The sequence below is a fragment of the Rhea pennata genome, chromosome 6 (genome assembly GCF_028389875.1).
Source record: "Rhea pennata isolate bPtePen1 chromosome 6, bPtePen1.pri, whole genome shotgun sequence".
NCBI lineage: Eukaryota > Metazoa > Chordata > Aves > Rheiformes > Rheidae > Rhea > Rhea pennata.
The window spans coordinates 21,146,932-21,164,122 of record NC_084668.1 but is presented as its reverse complement, the minus strand read 5'-3'; positions in this window follow the sequence as shown (position 1 = coordinate 21,164,122).

The following is a 17,191-nucleotide window of genomic DNA, read 5'->3' as shown; positions in this document are numbered from 1 at the left end:
AGGAAAATAGAATTTAGAGAAGGATCAGCATATTGAAAGTGAAAAATCTTATGTCTCTCAATGTAATATGTTTTCCCAACCACTAGAGCAAGATCCATAAGGTCCAGAGGATGCTCCAGAACAAAAAGCAGCTAAGCCCTTAGTTATGGGAATGCTGGCTTAAGGGGAATGCAAGGGAAGACCAGTAGCTGCATTACTTCTCCTCTAGCTCTAGTAAATAACATTCACTAACTGCTTTTTTACTAAATAACAACTTTTCTCCACTGAAGACTCTTTAAATGTGCACATGATAGCTGGGTGCATGCTTTTGGCACTTGGAAAACTTGCAGTTTCTTCTGCAGGTAAACAGAGCCTCAAGTATCTGTAGCATTACTACATTTACATTTCAGATACTACTTTTAAAAAAACGCAGCTCAGACAAGCGTATGAAAAGAACTAGAATTGTCTTTCATTACTACAGAACTAAAAGCACATTCAGGATCCTAGTCAGATTCATTTGGGCTGTCATTTAATATGCCAAACTTGATCCTGACACAAATACTCATAACTAAATTATAAAACTTTGAGAAACAACATTTCAAATATAAACTGTGAGTGACACTCATCCTAGCAAATGTTACCAGGTGCCACCGTTCTGAAGTGAGTCACCCTGGAGCGCTAATTCTCACTTAACGTTCTGCACATCTTAAACACAGGCTGCCATTGACACATTGTTTCATCTAGTAAGAGAGTACTAGAAACCATGCATTATTCATATTCATGGGACTAAACTAAAGGAAATACCTGTTTCTTTTTTCTTTTTTTTAAATCTCCTCATTCTCGTTTATTACATGCACAGTATCAAGCCCCATGCTAGATAACCTATTTCAACAAAAAATCCATTAAATTGCATATTTTTAATGAGCTTATCTTACCATGGTGTTCTTTTCAGTCAAGTTTTCGTGTTGTAACTCTGCTACAGTCGTCCTGTGCCTGTTTAAAGGAAGACAAATTTAAACATTCTCTAATTCGCTGGTCTCATTTGACTAATGAACATGAAGCTTCATAGACAAATGTCTGATAGTAGTTACAAGACACCAAATCTCTTATGCGCTCGTCTTGCCAATGTATTATTTAGTGAGGCATGGAGGAAAGAAGTATGCTTTCTGTCATACCTCTGGCTGTACTGTGTGCTCACCTTACACTGCTTAGCAGTGGCAAAGGCTGGAGCCAACAGGTTTTGTTTCAACACTCTTTATCAGAGAACAAAGCACCCTCCAGTAAAAAATAATTTGTTCTTAAGAAAAGGTTTGGGAAAAAAATGCTATTGCTAGCTCGTAAGTCAAACAGATAAAAAAGTATCAGGAACATTCAGTACTATATGATCTTTTATTTAAATGCAGCTCACATTATTGCTTTACAAAATAATAAACATGATTGTTTTTAAGGGGTTCATTGTGGATCAAAACTACAGGGAAAAGTATAAAAAGAATTTTCAAAGATACTCCTCTCCTTTTCATTCCATTTTCCTCTGCTATATTACAAGGCTGTTTCTCTCTCTCTCTCTCTCTCTCTTTCCCCCCCCTCTCAATCTGTAATCAAATTTTTCAGATTAACCTCTAGAAGTTTTTGACCTTTCTAGCTATTTTTCCAGTCAATGGAATTACTGTATTACTGGTTTTAGTATCAGCTGGTTGTTGTAGCTACTTGATAACGTGTGATATAGGTAAAGAATGTTTCCCGTGGGCAAGGGGTTTTCAGAAAGGGGAGAACTCAGGGCTCTTTGGAACTTTTGGACTCTTAAGGTAGAATTTTCTTCTTCAAGTGTCAAACACCAGACAAAACTTGACTCAAGTCAGTCTCCGATTCTGTTGTGTGTCTGTCACAATCTAGCAACAATTATAGTTCTTGCACAGTAATAGCAGATTTAGTTTCCACATTAGGGAAAAATCCCACAAGGTGGAGAAAGCTACATTCTTAGTAAAAATTATTTTTTGATTTGGAATTAGCACTTGGATTTAACTTAATTGCAAAGAGTACTCCCCAAAAATCTCAGGTATCAAGGATGTGAGAAAGCATTCTCTATTGACACAGAGAGAAGCTCTGGCAGACTGTGTGTGTCATTGCTTTTTTCAATTGAACTAGAATTCTGTCTCACAGAATTAGCAAAAATGCAGTGTTTCTTCAAAAGCTGCATATACTGCCTATAGTAAGAAAAATAACACCTCTGTTGTAGGAAGGTATACAGTAGAGTTTCAGAATTGGCATAGAAGTATTTATCCTAACTATAAACAAAAATATGCAATTGTCTGAACCTCACTATATTTCTAAAGAATTTTAATGAAATGGCTCCACTTTTAAATTACTAATCCTCACCAGCGGTATCATCTTTTCATTTGGCTTCAGTTATGCACTTTCTAATGAAAAGAAAGAGGCCAGTTGCTGATTTAAAATCAGTATGATGAAATAAGCACATTGTAAATATTTGTCTTACAGAGTTTCCAGTTAATTGAAATTCACATTTATCTTCAAAATTTTCTGCATTGGCACACTTTTTTCCCACCTGGACTCTGGTTTACGTTTGATGTATCTGAAGCCTTTCATGTATGGTATTTGAGTGGTACTTGAATATGTGCATACAGAAAAAATATTTTTGCTGTTTATGTCTGGAAATCTATGTCATGGTCTGACTATAGTTTGAGTTGCTGAAACTATAAAAACAGGGATCATAGACATAGCTAGGAAAAGAAAAACTTTTTTCTTCAAATCTAATTTTACTTCATCTTTTAATTAAGTACATTATTTACATTAATTATCTAATTATGTTTTGTGTATTATTGTATTTATTACTTGTTTTATCCTACTGGAGTGAGTGGCAAACTTTGCCTTCCAGGGAAATTGCAGGGAACTATTTGAATACTTGGATTTGTATGTTTAGTTTGTATTAAGAACATCATTACTTATAAAACATAGAGCAAAATGAAAAACTAAGTAAGGGAAGCAGCTGTTCCAGAGTAATATATGTTTTTTGGGCATAGTATGTTTTTTGCCTGGAGATTTTCTTTGGGTGCATGGGTTTGGGGTTTTATGTTATTTTTTTGCACATACTTTGTAGAATAATTGCTATCATCGAGAAGGGCTGCTCTGCAGGGAAAGGCAAGGTGGGTGTCAGTGGTGGTTGCAGGGCAGGCAGAGGCGGTGGTCTTACTGACCAGGGTTCAGCACCACTTTATCTGAACACAAAGAGTAAAGCAGGTGTGATGACAGAAACCAGGTTCAGTCAACAGTACAATATGGACCAGATGAGTCTGTAGTGACAAGGTAGATTTGAGATCCAGTCTGAAAGTCAAGTCAAGCAAGGCAGGATCAGGTTCAGCAGGGTACAAGATCAGGCACAGACATACTTGCTGCAGGATAGCTCAGGTGAGGACTGAGCACCTGAGATTAAGTGCAGCAGAGGACCCAGCAGAGGCTTCTTGCAGCACTTTCTCACAGCTTGTGTGATCCAAGGTTACAAGGCTGCACAATATCTGAACTGGCCTTGAGCACAGGCAGCTAAAAGCCTGGGGTTGAGGGAAGGAGGTTGCTGAGCCTGTTAGTGTATTCAGGGCTGCAAATGAACGTGGCACCTACAGATGGGCACAATTTACATTAAGTTAGAGGTTGTTAGGTGATCATTTTGGTTTGGTTTTGATGCATTTTTTCATCTGGAAAAACAATTTTTCTGACAGAGTAAGTGTTGCCTTTACAACTGTAATCAGCATGTAGAGTATAGGTGCCATAGCAAATCAATCAGATGCTCTGTATCAGCCCGCTTCAGTCTTCTGTTAGTTAATCTACCTCTTCATAGTATTTAAACAACATACCCTTATAGACAGATTTAGCTTCCAATACAAAAGGAAGGCAGTGTTTCCAACTCAATTATATTCTCTGAGATGACAAATTAGTAGAAACTCTGTTGAGAGAGTGCGTGACAGTTTCACGCTCCAAGAGACTGAATGCTTGAAATAAGATGTCAGTGTTGTTATTAATGACAGCTGTTTTGATTGGTTTAATTTATGCAGATAGGCAAGTGTTAAGTTAAAGTCTTAGTGCTACTTGTAGTTTTGCTCCAACAAACTTATGTTAAGGACGGTGGCAGACTGCCTCTTGGCCTTTCTCAAAGTTCTTCATGGTAGCAGAAGAAGAAAAGGAGATTTGTGTCACCTTATCATTCCTCTCTACCAGAAAAAAAAAAAAAATGAATGCTTGGCCCCTGCTCTATTATGTTGCCAAATCTTGTATTTTTTTTTTTTTTTTTTTTTTTGAGTCATACGGTAGTTAGTGCTGTTCTTGGAACTTCAGAGATTGACAGATGGAGAAACTTAGCTTTGATTTTATAATAAATATGTATTTCTGGGCCTTATGATTTCAGAATAAAGCTAAAAAATAGGCAAAGGAGAGTAAAAATAAATGAAGCAATGCCCAATTAGTTTTGTGAAGGAATGAAGGGATGTGACTGCAGCTTGGGTGGATATAGCTCTTTCATCCAGCTTGGTTGCATATGAAAGGCCATGCCATGGAGCACAGCTGTGACTTCCTGACCTTCTGTGGAGCTTTAGAGGTGAGTGTGGCTCGCTCTAAGTTTTGCACTGCCGTACCTACTTTGCTTGCAATGATATCAAGCTACTTTGAGTGTATCTGCAGTCATTTGAATGGTGGCAGTCCCTGTTATACATTTGTATTTTTATGGTAAGCCAGCTAAATGTCTGTAATATCCAGGGTCTTGCCTCATAAATTTAGACAACAATAAGTGTGTGCTAGCAAACACACTAGATCTGGATTTATTTTATGTCATTCTGCTTTGGTCATTGAGAAAGTGAGTTAGCCATCACGGGACACTAGCAGTGTCTTCTCTTGGCTATTTGCAGTACCTGGGTTAGTCACGCCCTATAGTCTTGTGGAACATATGTGGACATGATGATCATCTTAGAGTATCATTGTGAGAGGCTCGGTAAAACTACACAGTTTTTTTTGCATGTCTTTTGCCCCTTTTGTTACAATAAAGAACCAAGTCTTATGTACTTTTCCATGATAAAAGGTGTTATTACTGCTTTGGGATTGAAAGTTGGTGCAAGGTTGAGGAGTAAAATTTTGCTTGTGAGAAAAAGAACCAGAGGAACATCTCATGTAACAAATCCCTCAAGTGACACTTAAATGGTTTATCTTCCTGAACTGCAACCTCTGTGCTACTCTGATTCCGTACATTTATTCTCTCTGTGATGCAGAGTACATCTGCTGCTTCCAAATGTACTTAATGTATTTTTAATATAGTTTTCAAATTTATGAGTAGTTGAGCAGCTAATGCTATGAATGGACTAAGGGAATGTATATGGCCAAGCCCTGTGAAAAGCACTACTCTGCATGAATAAAAGCTATGTAATCAGTCGGTGAATCAGATGTGGAGTTGTTCTATATGTCTGTTCTAACTGATAACATTATACATTGAGAGCCTCTGCATAATGCACAACTATTTCATGCAGAACGTCTCATAGGTACAACATGCTACAAAAACTCTGCAGTTGAGAAACAGGTTAGCTGAATTCAGCCTCGAAATAGAAGATATGTCTGGGCATGAAATAGAGTATATAGGAAAGCTTAGTGAGGGATTTAAAGGGACTAGGCGTGATAGTAATTGCAACAGAAATACTGTAAAAACTGTAGACCCCCAAACTGTAGACTGGCCCTTGCAGTGGCCCTATCCAGAAATAGAATTGAGCTGGAGAAAAATTTGCAGGAAGAAAAGTAGCATAGAGTATATAAAAGTAATCTGAATTTACTAGACTGACTTACTGATACAAGGCTGAAGTAAAAAGAAAGCAGGTCATTACAGATTTGACCACTTTACAGATCTGAAAGGTGTAAAAGAACATTTCATGTGGGGAAATCTCAGGTATACAAACAGCAAGAACAAATACTTACAGACTATTTTGATGGCCCTTTCATAGCTATTTTATGTTAAATCATAGAATGATTCAGGTTGGAAGGGACTTCTGGAGGCCCTCTAGTCTTACCTCCTGCTCAACAGAGTGCTAACTTCAAATCCACAACAAGTTGCTGAGGGCCTTGTCCTACTGCTTTCCAACAATGGAAATTCCACAGGTTTGCTGGATAACCTGTTTCAGTGCTAAACTCTTCTCACGATGAACACTTTTTTTCTAATACCTAGTGGGAATTTTCTTTGATGTTAGTTGTGTCTGTTGTCCCCTGTCCTTTCGTTTTGTGTCTCTGAGAAGAGACATCTCCGGTTCCATCTCTTTTCTTATACTTACGCATTACATAGCAGAGATCCTGTTTTTTTCTTTTTATAACCTTCTCTTTTCCAAACTGAACAAACCCATTTTAATTCTAGTGTTGCTAAGTGCAAGTAGCTAGTTACTATCTCTATGTGTGAGTGCATGTAAGCCCATATGAAGGTAGGACAGAATGTTCTTTCATATACTGTCATTTCAGATTTCCTTACCCAAAGATATCTGCCAGGTACATCTGGTGACAGAGTCTATTGTTCTATAATCTCTTCTCAAATAAAATTGTGTTGGTAGGAACCCAGTTTTGAGTGAAGTTTTTTTATGCTTGTTTGTTTAACTTTTTGGTATACATAAACAACGTTTGTACATTTGTTGTTTGTTTTTACTGTTCACTATTTAGATAACTTCAAATTCTCTCTTACTGCTAATCTGGCAGATGTATTCAAACTAGCCATGGCATGCAATCTTTGTTTTTCTTTGATTTTAAAAGAAACTGTAATGTCAAGAAATGTACTCTTTATGGAGTTCTCCTTTCTCTATATGATGGAGATTTTCCTGCATTTAAAGCTACACTTCCTCATCCAATAAAAAGCTTAAAGGATTCTGCCACTAAGTGTACCCTCTTGCATGCTGTGCCATGTGTTTTGCAACTCATTAAAAACAGACAGTCTTATTTAAAAAATTGCAGACTATAAAAAAATACAAAATAATAAAGGCATTTAAAATATGTAAAAAAACCTATTTCCCCCACACCTTTAAAATAGTAACAAAATAGTGTAATAGATATACTGGACCCATGCTTCAGTCTAACATTTAATGAACAGTGGTTAAAGCTGTGTGCAGAAATGCTTGGTGAATGCACACAGAGAGTCAAAGGAAATTTGCAATTGGGGTTGAAATAACAGTGCTTGATAAATTACTTATCAGAATCTTCTTTCTTGTTCTTGACAGTTATTTACATTTGTGTATAGTTGGTACACAGATTGTCCCCCCTCGTCTTGCGAAGTTTGGTCACGGCTAAATGACTACAAGGCAACAGAGAATTAAGTACTTTGTTTTATAGTGTGTTTTAAACTGAAGGTTCAGAAAGTTCATGAAGAATATTACTGAGCATGAAGCCTCTATCCTGAGGTCATCTATCTTGTTTCTATACCTCCATAGTTCTAACCAACTCCCCCAATTCCTGTCCTTTTCAACTAGTATAATACAGTCACAAAGTATCTCTTACAACTAAACTTTCTGACCACTGTAATTATACAGAAATATATTGAATTTTCTAGCTTTTGGGTTAGAAGATCCATTTAATCTCTTCTAAACAAATTTTTATTAGAACTGTGTCAAAATTACACATACTAGATCACTATCTGATCAGTGTCATTCCAGATAGCCTTAAGATTACTATGCTCTAAGTTAGAGTTATTTCATGTATGTTGCAGTCCTTTGAAAGGAGCTTTTTTTTCTTTTTTTTTTTGATTAAGCTTCCTAAATGGGAAATTCAGAGGGGAGAGCAGAAATCCTATGTAGACTTCTCTTGCTGTTTCACTCCTCATAGGTAAAAAGAAGTCAGAAGTTTTTAGTTATAGTGATATAGCTTAAATGAATAAAGCAATTCAGTGCTCAGGGATATAGTAAAAAGTGATCTAGAGTCACAGATTACCTGTCTACATTAGGGTACCATCTGTTCTGCTTTTATATACCACTGACACATTATATACCACTGACAATAAATGTCCTTGGGAATACATTGCTGGGGGGGGGAGTAGAAAAGATATTCATGTTGAGTTGTTGCAACTAAGTCCCTAGTGTTTAATTATTATTCTGATATATGACGGGTTTCAAAATAGGATTCAGCTTTTTTCTCCACAGATAGTGCAAGTGAAATTGAAAGAAGGATTTTTAAACCTTGCCACTTTAGCCAGTGTTCTGGGAGCTTTGAATTGCAGCCACATGTAACCATGATGGCTCCATCCTGGCAGGAATATATTAATCAGTACAGAAAACATTATCGTTTTGTGACTATGTGAACAGAGAATGATCATCAACAATACAGATTAAATGTCTGCGTGAAATTCCCAGGATCATGGCATGATTCACTCAGATTGGATAACTCTTTAATTGGTCCAATTTTCAAATGGAAAAATTGCAGCTGGTGGATCTATTGATTAGAACATGTTATGTGTATGTTAATAATCATTTTATTGTTGTTCACTTAAAATAACTGTTATTTGATTTCAAGGGACAGTGAATCCATTAAAAACACAGCTGATGATAGTGGTTGATCACCCCTCTTACTCTAGAGAGCAAAAATAACTGCATTTAATCAGTCACACTCCCTTCTGGGGACAAATATTTAGGATGCTAAAATCTTACTCTGTGTCTCAAAAAGACTGGTGAAATGACATGACATTCTTTTCAGCTTGATGGGTTTTTGCATAATACTGCTGTATCTGAGCCTGGGAAGAGCTTCATATCAAGGGATCATGAAACATGAATATTTCAGTTGTCTCTACCACCTTTCTGAACCTAACATGAGATGGACTTCTGGTCAAGTTTTCCATATGAAAGTTAGTATTACTAAAGAATATTATTTTAATTATTCCTAATAATTCTTCTAATAGGTAGTGTTTGCCATATGTCTCCATACTGGAAAACATAGGGTTCAGTGGAATACTTATGAATGTCTCTTAAATTCTCTCCTGGAGGTAGAGGCATCTTTCATTTATTTTTCCCATAGTTCAGCTTGACAGTATTTAATTTACCTACCTTTCTTTTTACTCTGATGTAGTACAAAGGGTCATTATTTACTTATCCTGCTGTAAATATTATTTTCTTGCTCTGTGGCCTATGTGAATAAAGGCAGGAGAAGGTGTTTAGAGGGCAGCAGCACAGGAGAGCTCCCATGTTTTATGGAGGCCTACACACTGGAATCAGTAAAGGCAGTTGCTGTATAAAATCTTGGATGTCCATCTTTAAAACTATTACATAGTTTGAAAATGATGAGGTGACTTAAAACTCAATAGGCTGTATGAAACAGAGAGGAGAAAGGTTCCGGTTAGTTAAGGGAAGCAGAAAGGTCAAACTAAGTGCATGGACAGGTACTGAGCTGATGTAAGGACCTCTTAAAAGATGAGTACAAAGACCCGGACAGGCGAGTCAAAGGCACATGAGAAAATGTCTGAGCAATAGAAAAATGAACAGAGCTATTTGTATCAAGGCAGACCTTAAAAACCTGCAAAATCAAGGCAAATGCTGAAAGGCTGAAGGAGTGGCAGATCTTGCTGCCACTCTAGATAATTTTCTTTAGGGGAGTATCTTCTGACTTAAGTGAGGACGTAAAATCTTGGTATGGATTTCTTTCAAGTGGTATCATCTGAAATAAGAAATACAAGGTTACTACTCTTCCTTCTATTTAGCACCTGATATAATTAATCTTTTAGTCTTTTGCAGAAGGGATTTAAGGTGAAAACGAGAAGGTGGAGTTTTGTCCATAGCAGTGACTGGGCTCATTCCTTGCTCTGTATGAAAATTCTCTGTTAGCAGACAATAAAAAAAAATAAAAAATTTAAAAAAAGGAGAAGAATTGTGTGTCCACTACAAAACAATAGGAGCACTGGATTAAGACGTATCTTGTTTTCAATGAAGACTCATGTCCCAAAGGATCAAACAGGTTCTGAGACATTATTATTTCAGTGTGCAGGCAATAGGCTTTATAAAATACGCTAAAATAGGGAAGCCAATAACAATTAGATATATAGGCCTAAACCTATGGTGTTGATGTACTTAGTATAGGATCTAATACAGTAGGGCACTGCTGTTAATCTCTGCATAGCTCTCTTTACAAGTGACTGCAGAAAGTTAAGGAGAAAGACAAAGGGAACTGAGTTTAAAAAGGAAGAAATTCTCTTCTCAGATTGGCACATTCTTGCGTATTCTTACTCGGAGCTTCACCGGTGTATACACTGGAGGATCTAACAAATAATGGCTCTAAACAAAAAGATCTAAATGAGCTTTATGCTGAAAATAGGTCTGTCAAAGTTGGCATTCTCCTGGTTCCATTGTAACTTTCCAGAAATCTTTGGTTATTTGTGTTTGAGGGTTCACGTAATCTCACACTTTTCTGTGCATTATGATTAATAAATCTTCAGAATTCAGATTGATCGAATGCTGATTTACAGGTGTTAGGTGATTATTTTGGGGGTTGGCATCTTCACAGAAAAGCATGATAGTTAAGTTTTGAAAATACTGAGATTGTGTCAACTAGAATGAACAAAAATACTGTATCTGGTATGTGGGGACAGTCTGATATAGCTATATGTTATGATAACTGATATTATAGAAGTGAGTAGTTTTGCTAATGTGAAAGAGAACAATAATGCCAAAAATACCCTCCAACAAATGAAGAGACTTAAGCAAATTATCTCCTCTTTATTTTAGAGAAGGAAAATAACAGGGGGACTGAACCCTTTAGGAAGAGCTGTGGAATTGCTAATTTTATGTTTGGATTTTTTTAATCTTTAAAATTCAAGAACAAATGAAAGTGTGTTCTGCAATTAGAAAGGAACAGTTACATGCTGTACAATCATCTGAACTCCAGATGTTCCTTGCACACCCTCATATTCTTCCAAGTGCAGTGAATCTTCTGGGTATGCAGAGACTTGAGGATGAGATCTGAACTGTTGAGATATATTTCTCTTTCTTTTTTTGTTCTGGTCAAGGGCATACCAACTTAAAAGTTTTAAGATAGAGTAAATTATATGCTATGTTTTTATTAAACCTTTTAAAAATTATTATTGCATTGTACTCGGAGTGGATTTTCTAAATAGAATGAACATTGAAGAGTATGATAGTAAAGGGCACTTTGAAAGAGAAGCTAGTTCAAATAGAGATCTAGCTTCTTAGCAAATTCAGACAACTCTCATCTGCTCTTTTACTGATGTGTCAGAGAACTAGAGCCCTTTCCCAAAGTAATAACCATAAGAAAGATATGAAGAATTAAGATACTTTAGGCAAAGGACAGGTTAGTAGCCTCACGACTGGCAAACATTGATTTGGAAAGACAAGTGTTATTTTGAAAAGATTTAGTCATTCAGATTCACTGACAACTTTTAAGTTTCAAGTAGCTTGGGACAGCCTTGGCCTACCAACTTATTTACAAATAAAGCTTCTATCATCTACCTGAAACAGCACTGCAGGCCGTCTTTACCTGCTGCCAGTGTGTTCTGTAGGAAACCAATCTTTTTGTCTCCGCTGGATTTGCAAGAGCAGTATCAGAAGTAAATGAGAGCATTTTATATCTCTCATAACTGAGTCTCTTTTCCTCTGCATCGAGAATTGAACTTACCTGCTTCCTGCTGTCATCTTCTCTGCATTGGGCTACACTTCTCACCTTGACAGTAGGGGAGATTTCATTACTAACAGTAGCAGAAATAAACTGTTCTTCTAGGGGAAAGAGGTAGTGCTAATACTGCCTAAAGCTCTGAAGGGAGAGCAAAGCATTTCTTGATGCTTTCTCAGATAAATTGATGAGTAAGTAGAAAAGAAAAAGAAATAAGTGACATCAACTTTTCAGACTTTCTCTCCTCTCCATAAAATTTCCACTTTTATGGATGAAATAGTAGGTAAGTTGTAAGGAGTAGCACCGGGAAATAAAACATAACTTCCATTTTTATTTATATCTTTTGCTTAAGGTATGTTGTGGCCAGAAACATAAGCTTACAAATGCTAGAATAAAAAGAAGAAATAAAATGCTCTCATCTTTCTTTGAACAGTTTTAGAGCTTTTTTAGTGCACTGCTGTCAGTGCTTGTCCCAGCAGAGAGGAGGATTAGACCTAATTATAAGGACAGAATGGCTGAAGGGGTTGTCTTTTTAATGGCTCACTCTCGTTGTTAAATGTAACCTGGGAATTTTAAAATCAGTAAAATGCTTTCTTTTGTATCTATCTGAAGCAAACTGTTCATTTTATTTAGCCATTGGGTAGTCATATTTATCACTCTGCAACTGCAACATGAGAATGTATGTCTAAAGTCTCAGATTGATTCAGTATGAATACTTGTCAAGATGATGTGTCAGTATAGGACTGCCATATAGGGATACAATACTTAAAATGTCATTTAAAAGCAGATTGACTCTTCACATGCAACTTGAAGGATTAACACGAGTGATAGATTTTAACAAGAGCTGGGGTGTTTTTTTTGCCAGGAGACTGATCTTCTTTGAGCCCTGTACACATTCATGGCCAAGTGTGTGGACCACTAACTTGTCTTTGACTTTAACTGACTCTTTATGCCAAATGAAATTACAAATTTTACCCCATCTGTGTGATGTCACAGTGCTTCTTCCAAAAATTTTTGATAGTAACTGTCTTTTCTCTAGAACCATAGAGAACCTGCACCCTTCCCCCTCAAAAAAATGTTTCCTAAGGTAAGAATGTATCTAGTTTAATTTGCTTCTTTATTGAGACTGTCTGACTGGAAGAAACAAGGTTTGTAGTGTGCACCTCATGAACTGAGCAGGGAGGTTGGACTAGCTGATCTCCAGAGGTCCCTTCCAACCTTACTGATTCTATGATTCTATGTGGTGGGGAAATTATCATTTGTTAGCACTGTCTTAGGTCTTCATATTAAACTTGCTGTGGGAAGGGATTTAAAGATTGAAATGCCACTGCAGTTTCATTTTTCTGTCTTCCCAACTGTATTTTCTTTCCTTTCACCTTCATCATTGAATAATTTCATATATATTTGTACTACAACAGTATTATTTTGTTAAGTTGCCGTTACTCTAACATATGCAATGAAGAAGGATATTGCAGTTACAAGTTCCACTTGTAACTGCAATAGCTGCTTATACTCCACTCTCAATTAAGTGGCCTGGTGTGTGTTCTCATTGCCAAGAAAGAGGAGCAAAATGTTGTCTTCTGCTAGTCTTAATACAGCAGAACGAGGACTTCTATCTTTTGACTTAAAACATGTTTTTTTTGTAATTACTAGTAAAGACAATGGCCAACTGACTTCTGTTAGCTTGCTGAATAAACCATCTGTGTAACCAGAAGAAAAGTACGGTTATGGGAAGGAAGAAAGAAGTAGTGATTGCGCTCTCTGAATGCTTACAAACCAGCTTCCCCAGGCCCTACAAGAAATGGACAGAGGAGATAACAGGAGGTGGTAAAGCTAGGGCATGGCATATGTTCTTAACCTGCATTAGAAGACATACAGGTGCTCTTTTTGGTCTATTCTTGAGTAACCAAATATAGACTTTGATTTATATTAAATATTAAACAGAAACAAATTTTCTGTTGTTTCTCTTTTAGGCACGTCTGACTGACTAGCTGATCCAGCTGAAAGTTAATCATTTTTGTTGAGTTTGCTTTCAACTGAATCAGTAAGCTAGAGCTTTACAAATGTTTGCCAATATGCTGCTGAATTTTGGCTTGCTTTTATTGAAACTTTGAGGAGCTTTCTTCTTTAGTTGCAACACAATCTCTTTTTTTTACGTGATTGCCAGCTTTCTCATGGTTGTCTTACTGTTGTTTTATGGAGCTTTACCAGTGTGGCTGTATTCTTCATTGCAGTTTACCTCTGCAATGACAGGGTTTTCAATTTTGAGAAAAGGCATATGTTGGAAGGGATTTTTTGATAATTTATTCTGTAAGGAAAAAAAAAGAATGTTTCATTAATTTAACTTTGATTTTATAATTTGTAATGGATAAAACTTTTAATGTCCATTTCAGTTACAGAATAGTATTATGTATGGTTGAAGTGCTTTTTGATGAAATTTTAAAATGCTGTCATCACTTTTCAATCTTATGTTATGTACTTGCAATACAGTGAAATGTTCCATCTTTATCTTAACCCAGATTTCACAGAAACATCAAATGATTGTGTTTTCTTCCTTAGCTATTTCTTAAGGAGGAAAAGTGAGATTTTAGTCAATGCAGAGAAATGTAACAAATTTTTTTTTGGAAGAAGCATTACCGTTCTAATATTAAGATCAGACAATGAAGGCAAATTATTAAATAATTATGCCTTCACTAGAGATCTTTCAGATACAATTGTGGTGTCTGCCATTAATTCTGAAAGTAACAGAGTTTTCTTTACCCATCCTTTTTGCACAGAAGTTATCCACGTGCATCTCCTCTGGCATTCTTGTTATCTTTGATGATACCACAACACAGTGGTATGCAGTAATATCAGTGCTTTAATATCCCAAGTATTCTGTTCCTTGTGCCATTGGTCACTTTTATCTCATGTTCAAAATAAAATAAATACACTTTTGTCTGTACACAGAGGTCACTTTTTTCTTTCTTTTCCGCAATAAGGATCAACACAATTGTGTTGTACTAAGTCATTTACAGGCTGGAATGTTTTGATACCTGAGTATTGTGGTAGGGAGAATACACAAGATGATTTTTTTCCCCCAAATTTAAAAATAAAAGTCTAGCTTACATGACATTAAGAAAACTTTTAAAAGGGAAAAAAAGGCAAGGGATTAACATGCCACATTTTCAAACAAATTTGGTAATTTGTATTATGAAGTCTTAAATCTCTGTCTGGCCCAGCTCAACTTTGCCCTATGAAGGGGACAGTGCTATTTGGCAACTAACAAGGTGCAGATTTTTAAATGAATAAATGCAGTTTGAAACCGGAATTTAGGCTTCTAATTTTCTTATGTATCTTTGAAAAGTTTGCTCATTATCTGTTCCACTGATTCTCACATTTATTTTTGTGATTCACCTCCTTTGAATTACTCAGAAATCCTAAAAGCTTAGAGCCTGAGGTAGACAAATCTAACTTGTGCTGCTGGAAGCAATGTGATTCTTTGGGGCACTTTGCATTCTAGAAAAGAAATAATATCATAGAATAGTAACTGTCTCTTATTCCGTGCTTTATACGGTGGCTTTACTCCTGAGCTTCACTGGATATTCTACTTGAGAACTGCCAACTCAAATCACTAGTCTTGTAAAAGTCAGACAAAAATGAAATCCGTAATGGCTTTTTGCACCTTTTGTATGTGGCAGTGAGACTGAAGGACTGTCTTCTACTACACCTGTATTGGCTCTACTGTCACAAGCAGAGAGGATGGTTCTGCATTCTATTCAGAAGCTCAAGTCACAGACTCTCTCCTTAGGATGAATATTCTTCCTCAGATGGTCGGGTCATACCTTCCACTGGAGAAGATATCCAACCGTCTGACTAAATAGCTCAACACTTTCTCTTGATTGCATGACTATATAGGCAGAAGTCCCTAGCGCTGTTTTGTTTCGTCACCTGCGATTGCAGTATCTTCCAGTCTCTTGTAAGGCCATTTCTCTGGAGCCGTACGCACGACTAATTGGCTCATCTCTTCTGTCTTGTTTGCTTCTACCTTCCTTGGAATTGAATCCAGCTGGGAAGAGACTACTCTTCCTCCTGCTAGTACAAATGTGGCAATTTCATGTCTCCAAAGTAGATCTTGTCATCTTGAAAGAGGTCCAAAAGAGAGAACGAGAACATTGTTCCATGCAGTTTATTTTCTATATTGTTTCCATCAGAGAAATATGATCTAATACCACAGAAACTGAAGAGTTATCTTCCAGTTTTTATAATTTCCTGTAAAACTTGTGACATATTGTTTAGTTTCTAGACGTCTAACAGATTTGCTAAGGAGTTTAACTGCCATTTGAACTATATTTTTAATGTTTTTGAAAATTTGACTTAAAGACGTCAAGAAAGTATAAATCAACATGTTATTTCCCACTTCTCATGTCAATGTGTTTATGAATATTAAGTGCTATTAATTCCAATCAATTCATATTTTAATATACTTTGAATCATACATCCTAAGTGTAACTTTTATTCCATGCTAACAAACCAGTTTATTTGTCGTTTTATGAATTATTAACATGAGAAAACTTAAAGTCTGACAATAGAAGTAATAGAAAACTTTGCTTATAAAGTGAAATCCTCAATCCATCATGTTCAGCTTGGTGTATTACTAATATTTGGGAGTTGTCACACATAGGCGTCTGTGTAACAACATATTTTTTATATATATATATTTTAAACAGTAAGTACTGCAACAACTACGGCAGAAAAGAGCATATTTATATATGCAAATACCTTTACTTAACATTTTTGGAATACAGGTTCATTGGTTCATGAAAAATGGTGAAGAGACAGTCTATATTAAGAATTCCTGATACAAAGAATATTAATATACAGAATGCCATGATCACTGGGATTTGGGGATATGTGATATTAATTGCCACACAGAGCCCAGTTGTTTAGTATGAAAGAAGATTTCTTCTTTCCAAATCAACAAAATACTACAAGAAATACGTCAATAGGTTTTTTTTCTTTTTGAGCTGAGTAGATTTTTTCTAGAATAACTGCTTTTCGTGTATTTTATCTAGTCAGACTTCAAGAGATACTGATTTGGTATTTGGCTAAGAGTTCTGCAATCTTATTCTGCCTTGTAAGATCTAAACATAAAGTGTCTGGGAACAAAAAACCTCATAATATCTTGTGTATGTTGCCCAGTGCCTTGTGTTAAAGCCACTCTGTTACTAATTACTCCCAAAATGCACACATCTGAAAACCTGTTGCAAAACTGAAATTGTTTTCAGTACAGGAATTTTGTGCTTTTAGGCACAGATAGTTTGAGTGATTTAAAATTAGTTCAGTGAAATTGTAATCAAATCTCTTTTTATCTATCTGAGCAAATACTTTGTTTGCCAGGCTTGACAACAGTTGAACTGCTTATGCTGTGTGTGCCCAGATCCTTTAGGAACAGAATATTTAATTACAAGTTCTTTGCCATGGAGACTGTACATTTGTATGTTTGTGAAGAGCCTAATGCAAAAGTGCTGTAAGTCTCCTTGGAGTTTGTAGGCTTTGCTGCTGTTTTTTTAAGAAAAAAGAAAAAGAAAAAAGAGGACTGATGAAATGT